Here is a 17,830-nt window from a genome sequence, read left to right on the forward strand (position 1 = left end):
GTGTGTGTGTGTGTGTGTGTGTGTGTGTGTGTGTGTGTGTGTGTATGTGTGTGTGTGTCAAAAACTCCAGCTGGGCTTTTGTGTGGTGACCTCTGTGAACCCAGGAGAGGCCTTGGGGGGGGTTCCACACAAGGAGGAATTCAGAACATTCCATCTTTGAGGGTGGTGAGAGGAGGGGGCTCTGTTACGCCCATTAGGTGTCCCTGGCTAGCGGCCCTGAGGCCCAGCAGGCAGTAAGCCTCATAAACACAGCCCCAGTGAGCTAGTGCCCAGCAGTCCTGTACTGCCTGCAGCCTGTGGACTCTTATACCCATCTGGTTTCTCCTGCAAGCCCCCAGCTCTACCCCGCCCTTAAGGTTCAGCCCAAGGTTCAAGGGCAAATACGTGTACTAGAGGTTCAGACTATGTAGGTTCAAAGAACAGGTCCTATAAAGTGGGACTGCGGTGGCCATGATAATAGCAGGCCTCCCCTTTGTACCACACGTGGCACTGCCATACGCCGTGTCATTTAAACCTTCAAAGGTGCTGTGGAGTGGAGTGCAGTGACTGGGTTTCTTCTCCAAATGGAAAAAAAGCTTTTCTGTTTTTTCTGAGTTGAAAAATACTAGTTCTATGAAAAAGAATTAGGAAAATAAAGTATAAAGAAGCAAACAGAGGCTCCCATGATGCTGTTAGCCAGAGATAACCATTGCTAGCACTCTGATGAAAATTTAAAAAGAAATATTTATTATGAAATTGAATCACATCATACCTACAATTATGTAACCTTCTATCATTTCTTTAAAAATGTCCCATGGACCTACTTCCATGTCAATTAAAAAACAGACTACATTGTTCTCTTATGGCACTGCATTCTGTCATATAAAATTGATTTATTCAACCATTAACTACTAGATATTTTCTTATTTTCATTTTTCACTACTATATCCTAGCACTTTGACATATAATACTAGCAAATTCCTAGGAATAGAATTGCTGGGTCAAAGATTATGCATGCTTTAAAAGCTAATACAATGTATTATAAAAATAGGGCAGTTATTACTGCTACCAGATGAGGAAACCTAGACCCGATGAGATGAAAAGAATAAATTACTCGACATCCCAAGTTGAGCAGCAATAGTCAGACCTGGAATCTGAGTTTCTAGACATCTAGTTCAGTAAACTTTCCAGTGTACCACACTGACTCTTTCCCAAGGATTCCCATGTAAACACGACAAGGCTGATGACCACTCTTCACTGAACACTTTCTAGGTGCCAGGCACTGTGCTGAGGGTTTTTCTGCTCATACTTTCACTGAGGTAGTGTAGAGCACAGCCAGGCCTGGGTATGAAACCTGGCCAACTCTAGAGTTTGCCTTTTAATCATTATGCTTGACTCACTTTTTTCAAGTAATATCAAAGAAACATTCAGATGTGTTGCCTAGAGTGAATTCAGTGAAGCAAGTCAGAAATCGTCCTCCTTCTTAGGTGGCCCGTCCTTGCTTTACAGGTTTGAATGGGGCACTGATCCCCTGACAGTGCTCCTGAGTAAGGGTCTCTCCAGGGTGCTCCCCCTTGACAGGCTGGGCCAGGCTAAAAGGTCAGCCATGTTTGAACGCAGGCTTGGAGAGTCTTTGGGCATGAAAGTAAACAAGACTGAAGTGGGGGGTGAGATACCAGGTTAATTCTCTAACTGACTGTGTGGCTCTGGGAAAGTCTCTCCATCTTCTTTCTCCAGGCTTCACCCAGCAACTTCTCAAGGTTGGGCTAATGAATGCTAAAGTATTTTGGCAAATAGAAAGTGCTGGTTGAATGCAAGGTGTTTGAATGCATAGTAGAGGGGCACCTTATCAGCTCACAGTGCTTCTGTGCAATGGAGGATAGGAAAAGGCAGAGTCTTAGGGGCAGGTGCCAGGGCGGATGAGGGGACCACGCTGGCAGGATGTGGTTACCAGATTGGCAATCATTCAAGGACTGGGTTCTAACACTGTTTCCTACAAAGTCGGCACTGTCAGATCCTGGTGGAATTGTGCCATAGACTATGACGCCTCAGTGTTGAGCCTGGGAGGCTCCTAGTAATCATTGTGCTAAGACCCCTGCTGAGATCCGGAGCCCAGATAGGTGCAGGAATGGAGAGGAGTTTGAAAGAAGCCAGGAAAGAAGAACAGTCTGAGAAATGCAGCAGCAGTTGAGGAGAGGAGAGAGTGGAGAGAGAACAAAGGAAGAAAAAGGAGCTGAGAAGAGATGAGTTAGGGGGGAGAATAGGAGAAGATAGGAGAGGAGACCTCCAGGAAGAACATCTCTAAGAGCTCTGGATAAAGCATGGTCTTCAGGGAAAGGGAGGAGATGGCACTATAAGGAGTCTAGAAGTAGAAATAGGGGCAATTCTCAGGGAAAGGAGACAAGGATGAGAGTCCTCTGGGAGAAGGAGTTAAGGTGTAGACCAGAGAGAGGTTGAGAGGTTCATCCTTACTATTTCACCAAACCAAGAAATTCTTGTCACAGTCACCAGTGTCCCTATGTCACCAAATCCAATGGCCACTTTTTAGTTTTTAACTTCCATGGCCTCTGTGCAACATTCATTGCCCTTGATAACTTTGTCCTTCTTTATACAAAACTCAGGACGCTGAGAAACACCCATATTTAAGGGTCTGGTAGAGGTAGAGGAGCCAATGAAGAGGTACCCAGAGAGACAGGAGGAAAACCAGGGGAGTTTTGTATCACATAGGTCAAGAAAAGAAAGCATTTCAAGAAGAGCAAAGATTGGTTTTAGTTTAAAGGGGAATGAAGGATACAATTTTGGACATGCTGCATTTGAGATGACTTCAAGTTACCCAGATAGAGATGCCAGTATATATAGGTCTGAAGCTCAGAGAAATCTGAACTGAAAATGACGATCACTCAGGGTTACTGAAACTGGGGAGGATGAATGAGACTTCCCAGAGTGTAAATGCAGAGTGAGAAAAGAGAACCAGGGAAGTCTCATTCTCCATTTGAGAAAGCCAATTGTTTAAAGCAGAAACCTCAGTTAGTCTTTTTTTAAAAGTGAGAAAGCAGGATTTATTGAGAGGACAGAAAAACTCCCACAGAAGGAGGGGATCCGAAGAGGTTGCCCAGAGTTAGACTTAATTCTACTCTTTTCTTTCTCTGATCTGCCACACGCGACCTCATCTGACCTGTAAGTCCTTACCATTTAACCTCCAAAATCCAGCTCTTTTGTCCATTCACTGGCTTCCATGTCCACATCCATTGCCCTCTTTGCTCACCTGGCCATTGTAATAGCCCCTTGATTTATCCCCTCTTGGCTTTCCACAGCCAAGTCTCCACACAGTAACTCCCTGTGATTTGGCCCCCACCTAGCTCTCCAAACTGAGAGGACTCCTCCTCACTCATGACACTCCCCGCTGGCTTCCTTTCAGTTTCTCAAACTTACCATGCTCTTCCTCCCCTCTAGGCCTTTAGTGGTCCTATTCCTTCTGCTTGGAACTCCTTCTGGACCCTGAACCCACCCCACTGTCAGCTGGATTTATCTGGTAAACTCTTGATTTTCAAGTCTCAGCTTAGGGATTGCTTCCTTGATTCCTGGAGTCCCTTAGTTTGATGTCCCTCTTCTGCTACTCCCAAAGCACCTCGTTCTCCGTCCTCCCATTGTCTTGGGTTGTAGCTGTTGTTTCTTCTCTCCCACAGAATTCTGAGTGCCTGGAGGGTGTGGCTTTCATTTGTGTTCTTATCACTCTATTCTAGTCTAATATAGGGACTAGCACATATTAGGTGCACCACTGAATTGATGGAATTGAACTGAGAGTGTGGTGAGAAGGGAAACAGTAGATGGGTTAGGGAAGAGAGAAGCCTAGAAGAGGAAGGAGAGACAAAATGATACTGGGAAAGGGAGATGGAGAAGAGGAGTTCTGGGAGTGAAGGCAAGAGAAGGGCCCATGGAGACCTGTGGGGGAGGAGAGAATAAAGGTTTGAAAGGAAATGGGTAATGCTTGTGGACTGGAAGAATCAAACGTTGTTAAGACGTCCATTCTACATAAGGCAATCTACAGATTTAACGGAATACCCATCGAATTACCAGCAACATTCTTCTCAGAGCTAGAAAAAACAATACACGAATTCATATGGAAACATAAACGATCAAGAATAGCCAAAACAATCCTCAGCAAAAACAAAAAACAACAACAACAAAAACAAAGCAGGAGGTATCACACTCCCAGACTTTAAAATTTATTATAAAGCTACAATAATCAAAACAGCCTGGCATTGGAACAAGAACAGGCATATAGACCAATGGAATAAAATTGAGATTCCAGAAGCAAAACCTCAATTTCTCAACCAACTCATCTTCAACAAGACCTCCACCACCCACTACTGGGGAGAGGAGAACCTATTCAGTAAATGGTGCTGGGAAAACTGGCTGATCACATGCAGAAGATTGAAACAGGACCCCTATCTATCCCCATGCACAAAAATTAAACCTAAATGAATCAGAGACCTAAATGTAAAACCTCAAACTATAAGAACCTTAAAAAATGCAGGAGACACCCTTATGGAAGTTGGAACTGGCAACCAATTCCTGATCAAAACCCCAAGTGCCCATCCCATAAGAGATAAGATAGACAAGTGGGACCTCATTAAACTGAGAAGCTTCTGCAAAGCCAAAGAAACCATCAAGAGGGCAGGGAGACAGCCCACAGACGGGGAAATAATATTTGCCCACTCCATGTCTGACAAAGGCCTAACATCAAGGATCTACAAGGAACTCAAACGTGCTAAAAAGAAAAAAAACAAACAACCCCATTACAAAGTGGGCTAAAGATATGAATAGACACTTCTCAAAAGAAGACATATAAGCAGCCAACAGACACATGAAAAAATGTTCAGCCTCAGTAGTCATCAAGGAGATGCAAATTAAAACTACACTGAGATAGCATCTAGCTTCAGTAAGGATGGCCATCATCAATAACTCAAAAAATAACAGATGCTGGAGAGGATGTGGCGAAAAGGGAACACTTCTACACTCTTGGTGGGAGTGTAAACTAGTATAGCCTCTGTGGAAATCAGTGTGGCGATTCCTAAAAGTTCTAAAAATTGACCTTCCATATGGCTCCACAATCCCCCTACTGGGAATATACCCAGAAGAACTCAAATCACTCTATTAAAAGAATACGTGCACATGTACGTTTATCGCAGCATTGTTCACAATACCAAAAACATGGAACAAACCATACTGCTCATCCAAAAAGGACTGGATAAAAAAAATTTGGTACATATGCACAATGGAATATTATGCAGCCATAAAGAACAAAATAATGAACTTTGTAGCAACCTGGATGGAATTAGAGTTTATAATACTGAATGATGTCTCACAGAAACAAAGATCTGAGCATCACATGTTCTCACTCATAAGTGGACCTTGAACAACTACTGTAAAACTATAAGAAAAGGATTGTCAGTAGCAGGAAACCGCGAGGGGTCGGAAGGCGGAGAGGTGGAATTGACAGTAGTCGAAATCTGTCTGGGGAAGGCGGAGCACACCTTATCAACAAGGGTACCTGCCAAATGAACATTTGTATACCTAACCCTGAATTGTACCCCACAATTTTAAAATAAAAATTCAAAAAAAAAATGGAGAAAGGAAATGGATAGGCCTGGCATGGTCACTCACGCCTATAATCCCAGCACTGTGGAAGGCCGAGGTGAGATTACCTGAGCCCATGGGTTTGAGACCAACCTGGGCAACTTGGTGAGACTTCATCTCTACAATAAATAAATAAATAAATAAAAGTAGCCAGGCGTGGTGGTGTGCACCTTCAGCTACTTGGAAGACTGAAGCAAAAAGATTGCCTGAACCCAGCAGGTCGAGACTGTGGTGGCTGTGAACACCATGCCACTGCACTCTAGCCTGGGCAACAGAGTGAGACTCCAACTCAAAAAGAAAAAAAAAGGGAAATGAATAAGATCTAGGAGGAGAGAAGTGGAGCAAGTGATTACCTAGTACTGGTGCACAGACTTTTAAGAAGGAAGGAAAGGAGTGGTGAAGAAATCAACAATAGGAGGAAACTAAGGCCCATGTAGCAAGACTTTTAAATTATTTAAAGCTTATTCGATTTAAAAAACTATCTGTAATTCTGAGCTTATTCTTTGAATAGTTGCTATTAAAGTCAAGTCTCTTTGGTAAAATAAGATGTGGAATATTTTTAAGCCCTTAATTACAAAATTAAAAATTTGGCAGTCACATATCATATTCCAGCTTATTAAAAAAAAATTGAAATTGCCTAGGTTCACAAAATCCAGAAGAGGGGAGAGCTCTGGGAAGAGAACATTCTTCAGTGGGTCTCAACATTTTGGGTATTAGGACCACTTTACACTCTTTTTTGTTCCTGAATCGGGATCTCACTATGTTGCCCAGGCTGGAGTGTAGCAGTATGATCATAGTTCACTGCAGTCTCAACCTCCTGGGCTCAGGTAATTCTTCTGCCTCAGCCTCCCACGTAGCTGAGACTACAGGCATGTGCCTCCATGCCCGGCTAGTTTTTTATTTTTTGAAGAGACAAAGTTTTTCTATGTTGCCCAGGCTGGTCTCAAACTTCTGGGCTCAAGCAATCCTCTTACCTTGGCCTCTCAAAATGCTGAGATTACAGGTGTGAGCCATTGTGCCTGGCCCCATTTTACAACTCTTAAAGATTATTTAGGGAATGACCCAAATGTCTTTCAGCCAGTGAATGGATTTAAAAAAAAAAAAAACTGTGGTATAGTCTGTACAATGGAATTCTACTCTGCTGTAGGAAGGAATATGCTATTGATACAGACAACTACATGGATGAAGCTGAAATGTACATTATGCTGAGTGAAACAAGCCAGATTCCAAAAGCTGTTTAAATTAAATAATATATGCTCCCTTCATATGACATTCTTGTAATAACAAAATTGTAGGGATGGAGAACAAATGAGTGGTTGCCAGGGGTTGGGTGTGAAAAGGAGTTGACTACAATGGTGTGGCACAAGAGAATTATTCTGGATGTTGAAATTCCAGTGGTTGTTACATAACTCTATGCATTTGTCAAAATTCATGGAGCTACACATCAAAAAGAGGAAAATGTATGCATCCTTCCACATTTTGCCACACATAATATTTTTTTTAACTAAGTAAATTTAAAAATTAATAAAATATATTCGTTTAAACATTATTGAACACTTCAAAGGGCTTTTATTTTTATGGGTTATATCTATTGCTATTCAACTTATTTGAAATTAAATCATCAAGAGAGTGGGGAACCCACAGAATGGGAAAAAAGCATTTGCTAATTATGTATCTGACAAAGGCCTAAAATCTGGGATCTACAAGGAACTCAAATGAGCTGAAAGGAAAAAAACAAACAACCCCATTAAAAAAGTGGGCAAAGGACATGAATAGACACTTCTCAAAAGATGACATGCAAGCAGCCAACAGACACATGAAAAAATGCTCAGCCTCACTAATCATCAGAGAGATGCAAATCAAAACCACAATGAATTACCACCTAACTCCAGTAAGGATGGCCATCATCAATAAATCAAAAAACAGATGCTGGCAAGGGTGTAGAGAACAGAGAACGCTTGTACGCTGTTGGTGGGACTGCAAGCTAGTTCAACCTCTATGGAAAGCAGTGTGGTGATTCCTAAAAGAACTAAAAATTGACCTTCCATATGATCCAGCAATACTTTTCCTGGGAATATACCCAGAGGAATATAAATAGGTCTACCAAAAGGACACCTGCATACGCATGCTTATAGCTGCACTATTCACAATAGCAAAAACATGGAACCAACCCCATTGCCTATCAAAAGTGGACTAGATAAAGAAAACGTGGTACATACATGGAATACTATGCAGCCACAATGAAGAACAATATCATGAACTTTGTAGCAAATTGGTTGGAGTCGAGTCCATCATACTTAGTGATCTATCCCAGAAACAAAGAATTGAATACAAAATGTTCTCACTCATAAGTGGTACCTGAACATTAATCACATTTGCACAAGGTACACTGCCAGGGAAGGGAAGGAGTGAGGGAGGGAGTGGGTAGCATCACAAAGGGTACCTGGCCCTAAACCAGGGGAAGTGAGGGCCAGTTGGAGGTCCAAACCTCACCTGCACACAACCTGCTTGTGTAGTTAATCCTGACTTGTACCCCCACACATATACAATATAACTATATTTTTAAAAATTTAAATGACTAGAGAGTGGCATTATGTTAGATTTTTGCAAATCTCTGTAATATTTAGCTGAACAAAGGGCACCTGTATTCTCATATCTGCTTTTGCATCCAAGATGCTGCAAGATGTCGTTTTGGCTGAAGAATGTGGAGAAAATCCAGCCTCACAAGCATAGGTGGTTAGGGAAGGGGGGTATTTAATAGACTTTTCAGACAGAATTCTAAGAATGACCTCCAAATGGCCCTCACCTGTGAATAAATTCCATCCTTCCCCCTTAGAGTAGATGTTTATGAAAAGTTATCACTCCCATGATTATGTTAGATACATGGCAAAGGGAAATTATCCAAGTGGGCCTGATCTAATCACACGAGACCTTTAAAAGAGGATTTTCTAGTATCAGGAAAGGAAGTCAGAGATATTAAAGGTGTAAGAAGTCCTTGGCATGCCATTGGTGGTTTGAAAATGAAGAGGGCCACGTGAGAAGCATGTGAACAGCCTCTAGGAGCAGAGAGCGGCCTTTGGATGACAACCAGCAAGGCAACGGGGCCTCAGACCCACAACTTGAAGGAACTGGATTCTGCAAACAACCTGAGTAAGCTTGGAAGGGGATTTTCCCCCAGAGGTTCTAGGTAAGCCCAGCTCGACTGACAACTTAAATTCAGTTTTGTGAGACCCTAAGCAAAGAACACACATAAACCCACCTGGACTTCTGACCTACGTAACTGTGAGATAATAAATGGGTGTGTATTAAGTTGTTAATTTTTTGGTAATTTGTTATGGCATCAATAGAAAACTAATAAATTGTGTGGAGATTCTTTTGATAACTATACCTAACCTTCACAAGTGGTAGTTTCTTAATGTATATTTGCAATGTTGAGTGTGAAACCTTATCAGTGAACCTTTTGTACTCTATTACATTAAAATCCATTGCTCTATCTTGCACTTTGAATGGATCTATTATTCATGCATGACTTTGTAACATCATGCATTAATCATTTGGAAAATAGTCTACCCAGTTATTCAGATCTTCCAGTTGTTGACTCATTCTTTTGATTATACAATATTAGAAAATCATGTTCATTAATATCACCACTAATCTTATCACAGAAAGGTCTTTAAAGTATTGGGAAGCTTTTAAGCTCACAGTGGCAGATACAGGTTTTCCAAAATTGTGCTTTTTACTTGAAAGCTTAAATTTTATCATTGACAACAAATAATATCAATTGTTTTCCCTGAGGTGGTAGGATCATTTTGTTCATTTTCAACAAAATACTGGCCAAGTATCCAAGTTTGAATAACCATAATTTGTCTCATTCTTTCAAGTAAAAAAGAGTTTCATAAAAAAATTGGCTAGTTTAGCTTGCAATTCAACTATGCAAGTGCTTTTCCTCATGACAACTATCATGCTTCAGTGTGCAGAAGTGCTTTGTATAGATTTCCTATTTCATCACACATTATTAAAAAGATATACTCAAAGGATTGATATTAAATAAAAATTAATAATTTGTACTGCTTCATCGACATTCTTTTTTTTTTTTTTTTTTGAGTTGGAGTCTCACTCTGTCACCCAGACTGGAGTGCCGTGGCCGCTCCCGGCCACCGCAGCCTCGACCTGCTGGGCTCTGGTGATCCTTCCGCCTCAGCCTTCCGAGTAGCCGGAATTATAGGCATGCGCTACCACGCCCGGCTCATTTTTATTTATTGTAGAGATGAGATCTCGCCAAGTTGGCCAGGCGGGTCTCGAACCCGTGGGCTCAGGCAATCCACTCACCTCAGCCTCCCAAAGGTGCAGGATTACAGGCTGAGCCACCGAGCCCGGCGCTTCAAGACATTCTTAAAATACATTTTTGTTTTCACAGAGACAAGGTCTCACTCTGTCGCCCAGGTTGGAGTGCAGTGGCGCAACCATAGCTCACTGTGGTTTCAAACTTCTGGGCTCAGGCGATTTTCCCCCTCAGCCTCCTGAGGAACTGGGATTACAGGCACATATCAGCATGCCTGGCTAATTTTTAAAAAAATTTTGTGTAGAGATGGGGCCTCACTATATTGCCCAGGCTGGCTTTGAACTCCTAGGCTCAAGTGATCCTCCTCCCTCAGCCTTCCAAAGCTCTGGGATCACAGGTGTGAGCTACCATGACTGGTCTCTTCATTGAGACGTTCTTAAGTTACGCTGACATTTCTTCTACGGGGACTACACTGGTGAAGAAGAATGACATGTGTACTACGACTTGATCCATGCTGAGGTGCCAACACTTCTACCCACCCTTGTTTTTACTCCTTCAGTGCAAATGTCAGCACAGCAAAAAAGGCAAATAATGTCTATGTATTATCATAAAAGTAGTTCTGACTGAACCCCCTGAATCTTAGGGACCCCCTGAGGTCTTTAGACCACACTTTAAGAGGTGCTGGTTCAGGCTGAGGCTGGAAGGGGAGGGAAGAGGCCTGAGGAGGGTGGAGATGAAATTTGAATCATGCTTAGAAACATATTTAATAGAGGAGGCTACTGGGAATGAAGAGGAGAGAATTCCGAGGTACCTTCTCCCAAGGACCTCTGCTATGCCCCTTCCTACTCCTGCCGTATCTTGTTCATGAGCTGTCCCAGCCAAGGCAATAGCTATCCGCTAAAGCAGCCTCATTCTGGGAACTTGCGTGCTCTGTCTTACAGGGCCAAAATCCTAAGAGAATCCCATTCTGGCCCATGCACCCGTCATGGCTGTTTGCCACCCTACCCTGGGGCCCCAAGGCCCTGCTAGACTAAGTCCGTTAATCTTCTCAGACCAACTACCTGTGTCAAACACCATTCCATTCACATGGAATGAGCACCTGCTGTGTCTCCAGTTCTGTGCCAGGTGCTGATGGAAAGGAGGACACATGACTAAGCCACAGAGCCTTCCAGATCACCTCCATAGAGAGGCTTGCTTCCCATCTGAAAAAATGATTGAAAAGAAGCCTGGTACCCTAACATGGGAGGGGAGCTCAAATGAGAGGCCTGGGGAGGGAGACAGATGTTAGTGTGGCTTGGAGGTTCCCTGCAGGTATGTGTGGGTTCAGGGGAGACCTGGAAGGGAGAATAGAATTGGTGTCATGGGAGAGAGAGGCATTCTAGACTTGGGCTAGGGTGGGGGGAAGGGTGGAGATGATCATGTGATCATGTGCAGGGACAGTGTAGTAACAAGCCTGCTGGAAGTGAAGGGTGGAGTTGGAGGTGAGGCTGAAGGTATAGGGAGGATTTGTCATGGGTAGCCAGTGAAGGTGCGTGAGCAGGACGGGAGCTGTGTTTTAGGAAGCCAAATCTGGTCAAGTATGCAGAAAGTGTGTGGGACAAAAAGAACTAACATCAGTTTACTATAGTATTTCGTTTCATCCTCACTCCGGTCCTGAGAGATGGGCACTATGCTTTTCATCCCCAGGAAACTGAGACTCAGGGAGATTGATTAACTTACCCAAGGTCACCTGGGTGGTAAACGACGAGGAGGGATTCCAATCCGGGCCCGATTCAAAATCTAGGCTCTGAATATCCACAATATACTTGGTGATGGAGGGGCAAAAGAAAGAATCAAAAATGCTTACAACCAACCTCTACTGAGTGCTAAATACAAGTCAGACTTTAAGCACAATCCGTGCACTATTTCATTCAATCTTCACTGCAACCCCATGAGGTAAGGACCATTACTAGCCCTCATACCTAAGTCTGTAGGGCCCAAGATTTTCCATTTTAAGTCGACTGCAGAAATAGAGGCATTAGATGAGAAGGGCTAGATGAGCTAGAGTGGCAGCCACACCTCTGAGTTTGATCCTGGGTAAATCAATCCCTCTCCTCTGTGTCTCAGTTTTCTGCTTATCGTTAAGTGTGAGCAATGATAGGATTTTTGTAAGGAGTAAATGAAATAATGAAGCAATGAAGTGCTTGGCACAGTGTCTGGCACAGAGTAAGCACTCAGTAAATGCTATCTATTTTTTATTGTTGTTGTTGCTACTGATATTTGTTTGTCAGGATTCATCTTCCAGAAAGGTAGCTGCCACTAGTTACCAGTAGCTGTTGCTTACTTAGCCAGGGGCTGCCAGGGCACCAATACTAAAAAGACAAGAGAAAAGACCCCCCTACTGAAAATTCAGCATTGCTCCATCTTCCCAAGGCGGCTGGGAAAGTAGGCTATGTCAGAGAAAGGAGCTGGAGAGGCTGACCCCTGGAGGGGCTAGGGGAGGAGCTGGATGAACAAAATGGAGGAGGGAAGGAGCCCGGCTGGGATTGACCTTTACAAACATGCTCCCTCCCGTCCTCCTCCCTCCTTAGAGCTTTGTTTTTCTAGGCCTCTGCAGTCCAAATGAGGAGCAAATGGGGAGCTGCGAGAGGTTCTGCCAAGAGAGCCTGCAACACATGGGCCACAGCCCTGGCTCAAATGGAGGACCAGGCGGCAGAGGGTGCAGGAGGAGAGCTGATTCAGCAACAAACTGTTCTCCAGAGGGGACCCCCTGACCCAGGAACCCGAGGGGCTGGGTCCAAGACTTGGCACATTTGGGACATTTGGACTTGAGGACAGAGGCCCCAGGCACCATTTGCTATTTTTGCTTTGGGGGCAGACTTGGGTGGGAGGGAGAAACTTCCCCTTTCTTCCTCTCTCAGAGCAGGCCCTGCCTTATTCCTGGCCCCACCTGGCACCCTCACTGGGTGTTTAGGCTTCCTGTCCCCAACCCTAGGAGCCCTGGCTCACAAGGAAGAGATCGGAGGGAAAGAATAAGATTTTTCTGCAGGTGAGAGAAGAATCTATGTCTGGGGCTTTCAACCTGACATTCAGGGGCTTCCTCCCTCCCTTGCCTGCTATCCTAGGCTGTTCCCTGGACAGCTATTCCCTGGACAGCCCACTCTCCTTACTGGCCCTCAGTAGCAGAGCAGGGCGGGGCAGTTATTAGGAGTAGAGACTACCCAAATTCAAATCTCAGTCTTGTCACTTTTAGCTTTGTGACCTTGGGCAAATTGCTTAGTCTAATCTATAAAATGAAGTTTTTAATATCTTCCTCATAGGGTTTGTGAGACTTCAAATAATCCATGCTTAGAATGCCTGGTACATAAATGTGTGACAAATGTTCTCTACTCTTATTATCCACCTCTGTGCCCTTCTCCCTGCCAGAATGCCATTTCCCCCTTCTCTCTGTCTTCTTAAGTTGAACCCAGCTTAATCTCCCCCTCCTCCATGAAGTCTATTTGGCATTATCCAGTCTCCTGACCCCTGTTACACTCCCCAGTGAGACCAGAACAATTTTGAGAGCAAGGGACTCTGATATGAACAGCATTAACCAAATGAATCAACCTCCTTGGTGTTGTCAGATTTTTTTTACTGTGACCCACAGTAAGAAATCAATTTTATAGCATGGACCAGTACATGTATGTGTGTGTCTCTATTTATAGGCATTGTAGAGATAGATTCATATGACTAAATCAAGTTTCACAGAACAATTAATGTCCTCACCACATGTGGATCACTCTTATGTTTGCTATTTACTTTTTAAAATGCTAGTGGCAGCTGGGTTCGGTGGCTCAGCCTGTAATCCCGTGCCTTTGGGAGGCTGAAGTGAGTGGATTGCCTGAGCCTGCGGGTTCGAGACCCGCCTGGGCAACTTGGCGAGACCTCATCTCTACAATAAATCAAAATGAGCCGGGTGTGGTAGTGCGCGCCTGTAGTTCCAGCTACTTGGAAGGCTGAGGCGGAAGGATCGCCGGAGCTCAGCAAGTGGAGGCTGCGGTGGCCAGGAGCGGCCACGGCACTCCAGTCTGGGTGGCAGAGTGAGACTCCAACTCAAAAAAAAAAAAATGCTAGTGGCAACTACAAAACTGATTTTAAGCCCTGCTATGGAATTGTGTGTGACCCCAAGTTTGAAAACCACTGCCCCAAGAATGACCCTGAGTCTTTCCTCTTCTGTGATAAATCCTGTATAGAGTGGCTTTAGGACCATCAGAGGCCCTAAACCCTGAGAAGATCATAGGTGAATGTCCTGCTTCCAGAATGGGAATAGGCTCAAGGAAGGCTGCAGTGGATGCATGTGGAGGGCTCGGGAGACAAGAGTGAAGACCAGTCTGGGTCCAGAGGACAAAGGGCTTCAACTGCCACACAAAAGAATCTGAACATTTCCTACAGGCACTGAAATATTTTACGCAGAAGAAGACTACTCTCAGTCATGTGTTTTAGAAAGTTCACCTTGGCAGCTGTGAGGAGAATGGGTTGGAAAGGACACAAGGGAACCCATCAGGAAGCTGTTTTGAGCATTCAGGTGAGAGAGGACAGATGAGGCCATAAGCAAAGGAACAACTGGGAGAGTGAGAAGCATGGAGACTGGGGAGCATGGAGAACGGGAAGCATGGAGAGCAGGGAGCATGGAGAAGACAAGTGAGAAATAGTGAAGACTCAGATCAACAGGGCTTGGTGGCTGAGGGCTTTAGCCACCATCAATATGATGCTGGTTACCAAGATAGGTATTAGAGGAGGTTTGTGGGAAAGCAAAACGGTTCAGTTTGGGGATGAGTTTGAAATACCCATTGGGGAAATTTCATGGGGAAATATAACTCTCATTCATTCAATAAACATTTATGAGACTGACATGGAGAAACGAACATTTTATTTTGTCAAATAAAAACACTAAAGAAATAAACTAACATCCACCATTGCCATCATTTTAAAAAAGAGAAAACATTTTACTACCAAGATATAGGAAGGGTATAATCTCAGAACAAAGGACAGTCCTTTATAATTGAATAAGTGTGTATTATTGAAAAACTCTCCCGGCAGTTTTTCTCATTTGGCTGTGGAAACACTACTGTATATCAGCTTGAGCTGTGGACTGTCATGTGAGAACCACTGATCTGAGGAATGGGCAGAGGAATAAAGGCCAGAAAAAGAGACCACAAGAAATGGTTCCAGGGGCTGGAGGAAAAAAGCATGATCCTGGAGGCCAAAAGAGAAAGCAGAGTTTCAGAAATGAGGACTTGGCCAACAGTGTCTTTTGCCATCCAGAGTTCAAAGAGGTCATCAAATTTGGCAATTAGGAGTTCATTGGTGACCTTTGGCAGTGCTCTTTCACTGAGATAATGGGGTTGGGGCCAAATTGTTTCTGGTTGAGGTGTGAATGGGAAGCTGAGAAAAGTGAAGTCTAGCATGTAGATTACTTTCAACAAATTTGAGGTTGTAGGAAATAAAAGAGAAAGGAAAGGAAGGAGGGAGAAAAAGAAATTAAGAGACAGAAAGCAAGTTAGGGGAGCAAGAGAACACATCTGGGGAGGAGGGTGCTTGTTTGGATGCTTGTTTGGGGGAAATAACAGAAACAGGCATTTCATTGTTAGGGAGAGAGCTGGTATAGAGAAGCTGAACTTTCCTGAAGAGAAGGAGCATAACAAACGTCCAGAGAAAGGGACTAGAGAAGGAAGGTGGATACAGCCAAGGCCCAGGCGAAGGGATTAGCCTTTAACTAGAGGGGCACCTTGTCCCCTGAGAAGGGAGGGCTGGAGGGGAAGGAAGTCAGAGAGGCAGGCCAATTTTCAGGGGTTGGGGCAGGGCACTGAGGTAATTCATGCTTGAAGGCCTCTGTTTTCTCAGGGAAGTAGGAGGAGAGGTTGTTCCAAGCAGGGAGAGGGGAGGGGCAGGAACATGGTAGGGAGCTGAAGGAAGTTTGGAATGTGGCCCAGGGAAATGTGAAGATAGAGCTGAGGCCTTGACAAGGGAATGTGCCTAAGAATGACTGAGGGGTACTGAGGTTAAGCTGAGGTTAATTGAGTCTGTCTTCCCCCTGCTGGTCTTGTCTCCCTCACTGGGCTGTAAGCACCTTGAGGCAGGATCCCCAGAACTTTCCTCTTTCCAGTTCATCCCTTTGCTAAACAATGCCCAGCAATGTATCTGGCCCAGAGGAGGCACCTAGTCCTCTTAGAAAGGTCTGGCAAAGCAATCACTAACAAAATTTGGAAGCACTATAGATCGGACTGTTAGGGGAAACAGAGGTAACATCTTAATTGCTCTGAAAGGACGTTCTTGATTTTGGTTGATCCAGGCCTTTTCTAAAACCCTGCTGACCAGTTTACTCCTGTGCTAAGTGCAAAGTAGAAGAGCTAGTGTTTGTCTGTTCAACAACACTTGCAGGCCTTAAACTCTACAGGCTGGGGAGAGGCCAACAAGAGGGGTCAGTGGCTTTATCTCCCATGAGCTGAATGAGGCTGAGGCAATTCTTAGGAAGTAGCAAGATAGAGCAGCTGTGTAGGGAGACCAAGGAGCCATGGAAACAGGACTGAAGGCTTCCTGGGCTCCAGGAGAACCTGCTGGGAGCTGGTATAAGCAGAACCCTGAGGTCTGCCACTCAGGGGGACGGAGGGACTGGACAGCTCCCAATGTGAAGCGAGTGACTGAAGGAACACAAGTTCAAGGTGGGAGGTGGCATGATGGTTGCATGGCTGAATCTGGTTGGGCATTAGACCTGGGCTCAGGAGGAATGTCTGCCTCTTCTCCACTTCCTCCTTCCTCCTGCCTATTCTCAGAGGCCACCTAGAGGTCAAAAAGATCCTGGAATGTGACAACAGGTCTTGTACTTCTTTCCCTTGGCATGCCATCTCCTTCCAGCTCAGTCTCTCCAGCCTGGCTTCTTCTCTCAGGCTCACTCTTCATTTTAGCCAGTGATACAGCACAAGCAAATTCTCATCTCCCAAAGGCAAATTGAGCAAGAACTCTCAAAGACTGATAGAAGCTCAGGCTCCCCAGAAACCTTCTCTTTCCACACAAGATTTTCCTCTTCAGGATCCAGGAGCCAGCCTGCACTTACACATTTCAGGGACAGAGAGCTCACTCCAGTCCAAGGCAGCACATTCCACTGGACTCATTTCACTTCATATAATAAACCTCTGTTTATTAAGGGCCAGTGCCGCGCCAGGCCCTTGTGTTAGGTGGTGGCTGAGCTGTTAGAAAGTTTTCCTTTGATTGAGCCAAAATGTGTCTCCCTGTAGCTTCCAGCCCTGCCCTTTGAAGTCACCCAGAACAAGTGTAATCTCACTGCAGGCTAATCCTCAGATATTTGAAAATGGCTAGCATTTTCCCAAGAGTTTTCTTTCCTCCGTAGATAAGCACTTCTTTCTTTGTTTCTTTTTATGTCTATGTTTTTTAATACTCAAATAACATCAGTTCATTGTGCTACATTTTAGAAAACTCAGAAAAGCATAAAGAAGTAAAAATCCACCCAACTCTTACTCGAGAGATGACAACTGTAAAATTCTTTCTTCTCACCAGTCTTTTTTTCTCTACATACTGTACATTCTACACTTTTTTCTTACCAAAATGGGATCATCCTAAGAAATATTTTAGAGGCTGATTGCTTCCACTCATCGGTATATTAACTTTTCCCTCGTTCTTTCACCATGCCAATTTTAATATGAAATTGTGTAACTGCTCAAGGATTTATCTAACCAGTTTTTAAAAGTGAGACATTAAGGTTGTTTTCAATTTTTCTTTGCTACAAAGAACACAGGGGGTTGGAATTTGGAGTGGGATGGAGGTGTCAGGGGAAGGTGGACAGAGACGAAGAGTCCTTAAATCAGATTAGTCATGTTATTTGGGCATCTGACTTTTTTTCACTTTCTCTGTTGAAAAAATTATACTTCCTAGAACATGGTTGTGAGTACCTGC

At 44.0% G+C, this 17,830-nt stretch overlaps 1 protein-coding gene across 2 annotated transcripts in view; it reads right to left on the reverse strand.

The window, feature by feature from the left end:
* Nucleotides 1-17,830, reverse strand: part of CLDN2 (claudin 2) — a 30,781-nt gene that overhangs the window by 8,301 nt on the left and 4,650 nt on the right. The window contains exon 1 of one of the 2 annotated variants that reach the window (XM_008072859.1): nt 1,482-1,588. The exons of the other annotated variant lie outside the window; for it this stretch is intronic. The gene's annotated coding sequence lies outside the window, so the exon portion shown is untranslated. Of the gene's footprint in view, nt 1-1,481; nt 1,589-17,830 lie in introns of those variants that run through there. 2 annotated transcript variants of the gene reach the window in all.

This window comes from Carlito syrichta, unplaced genomic scaffold (assembly GCF_000164805.1).
Source record: "Carlito syrichta isolate Samal-C Ts95f unplaced genomic scaffold, Tarsius_syrichta-2.0.1 Scaffold315473, whole genome shotgun sequence".
In the NCBI taxonomy this organism is placed as follows: Eukaryota; Metazoa; Chordata; class Mammalia; order Primates; family Tarsiidae; genus Carlito; species Carlito syrichta.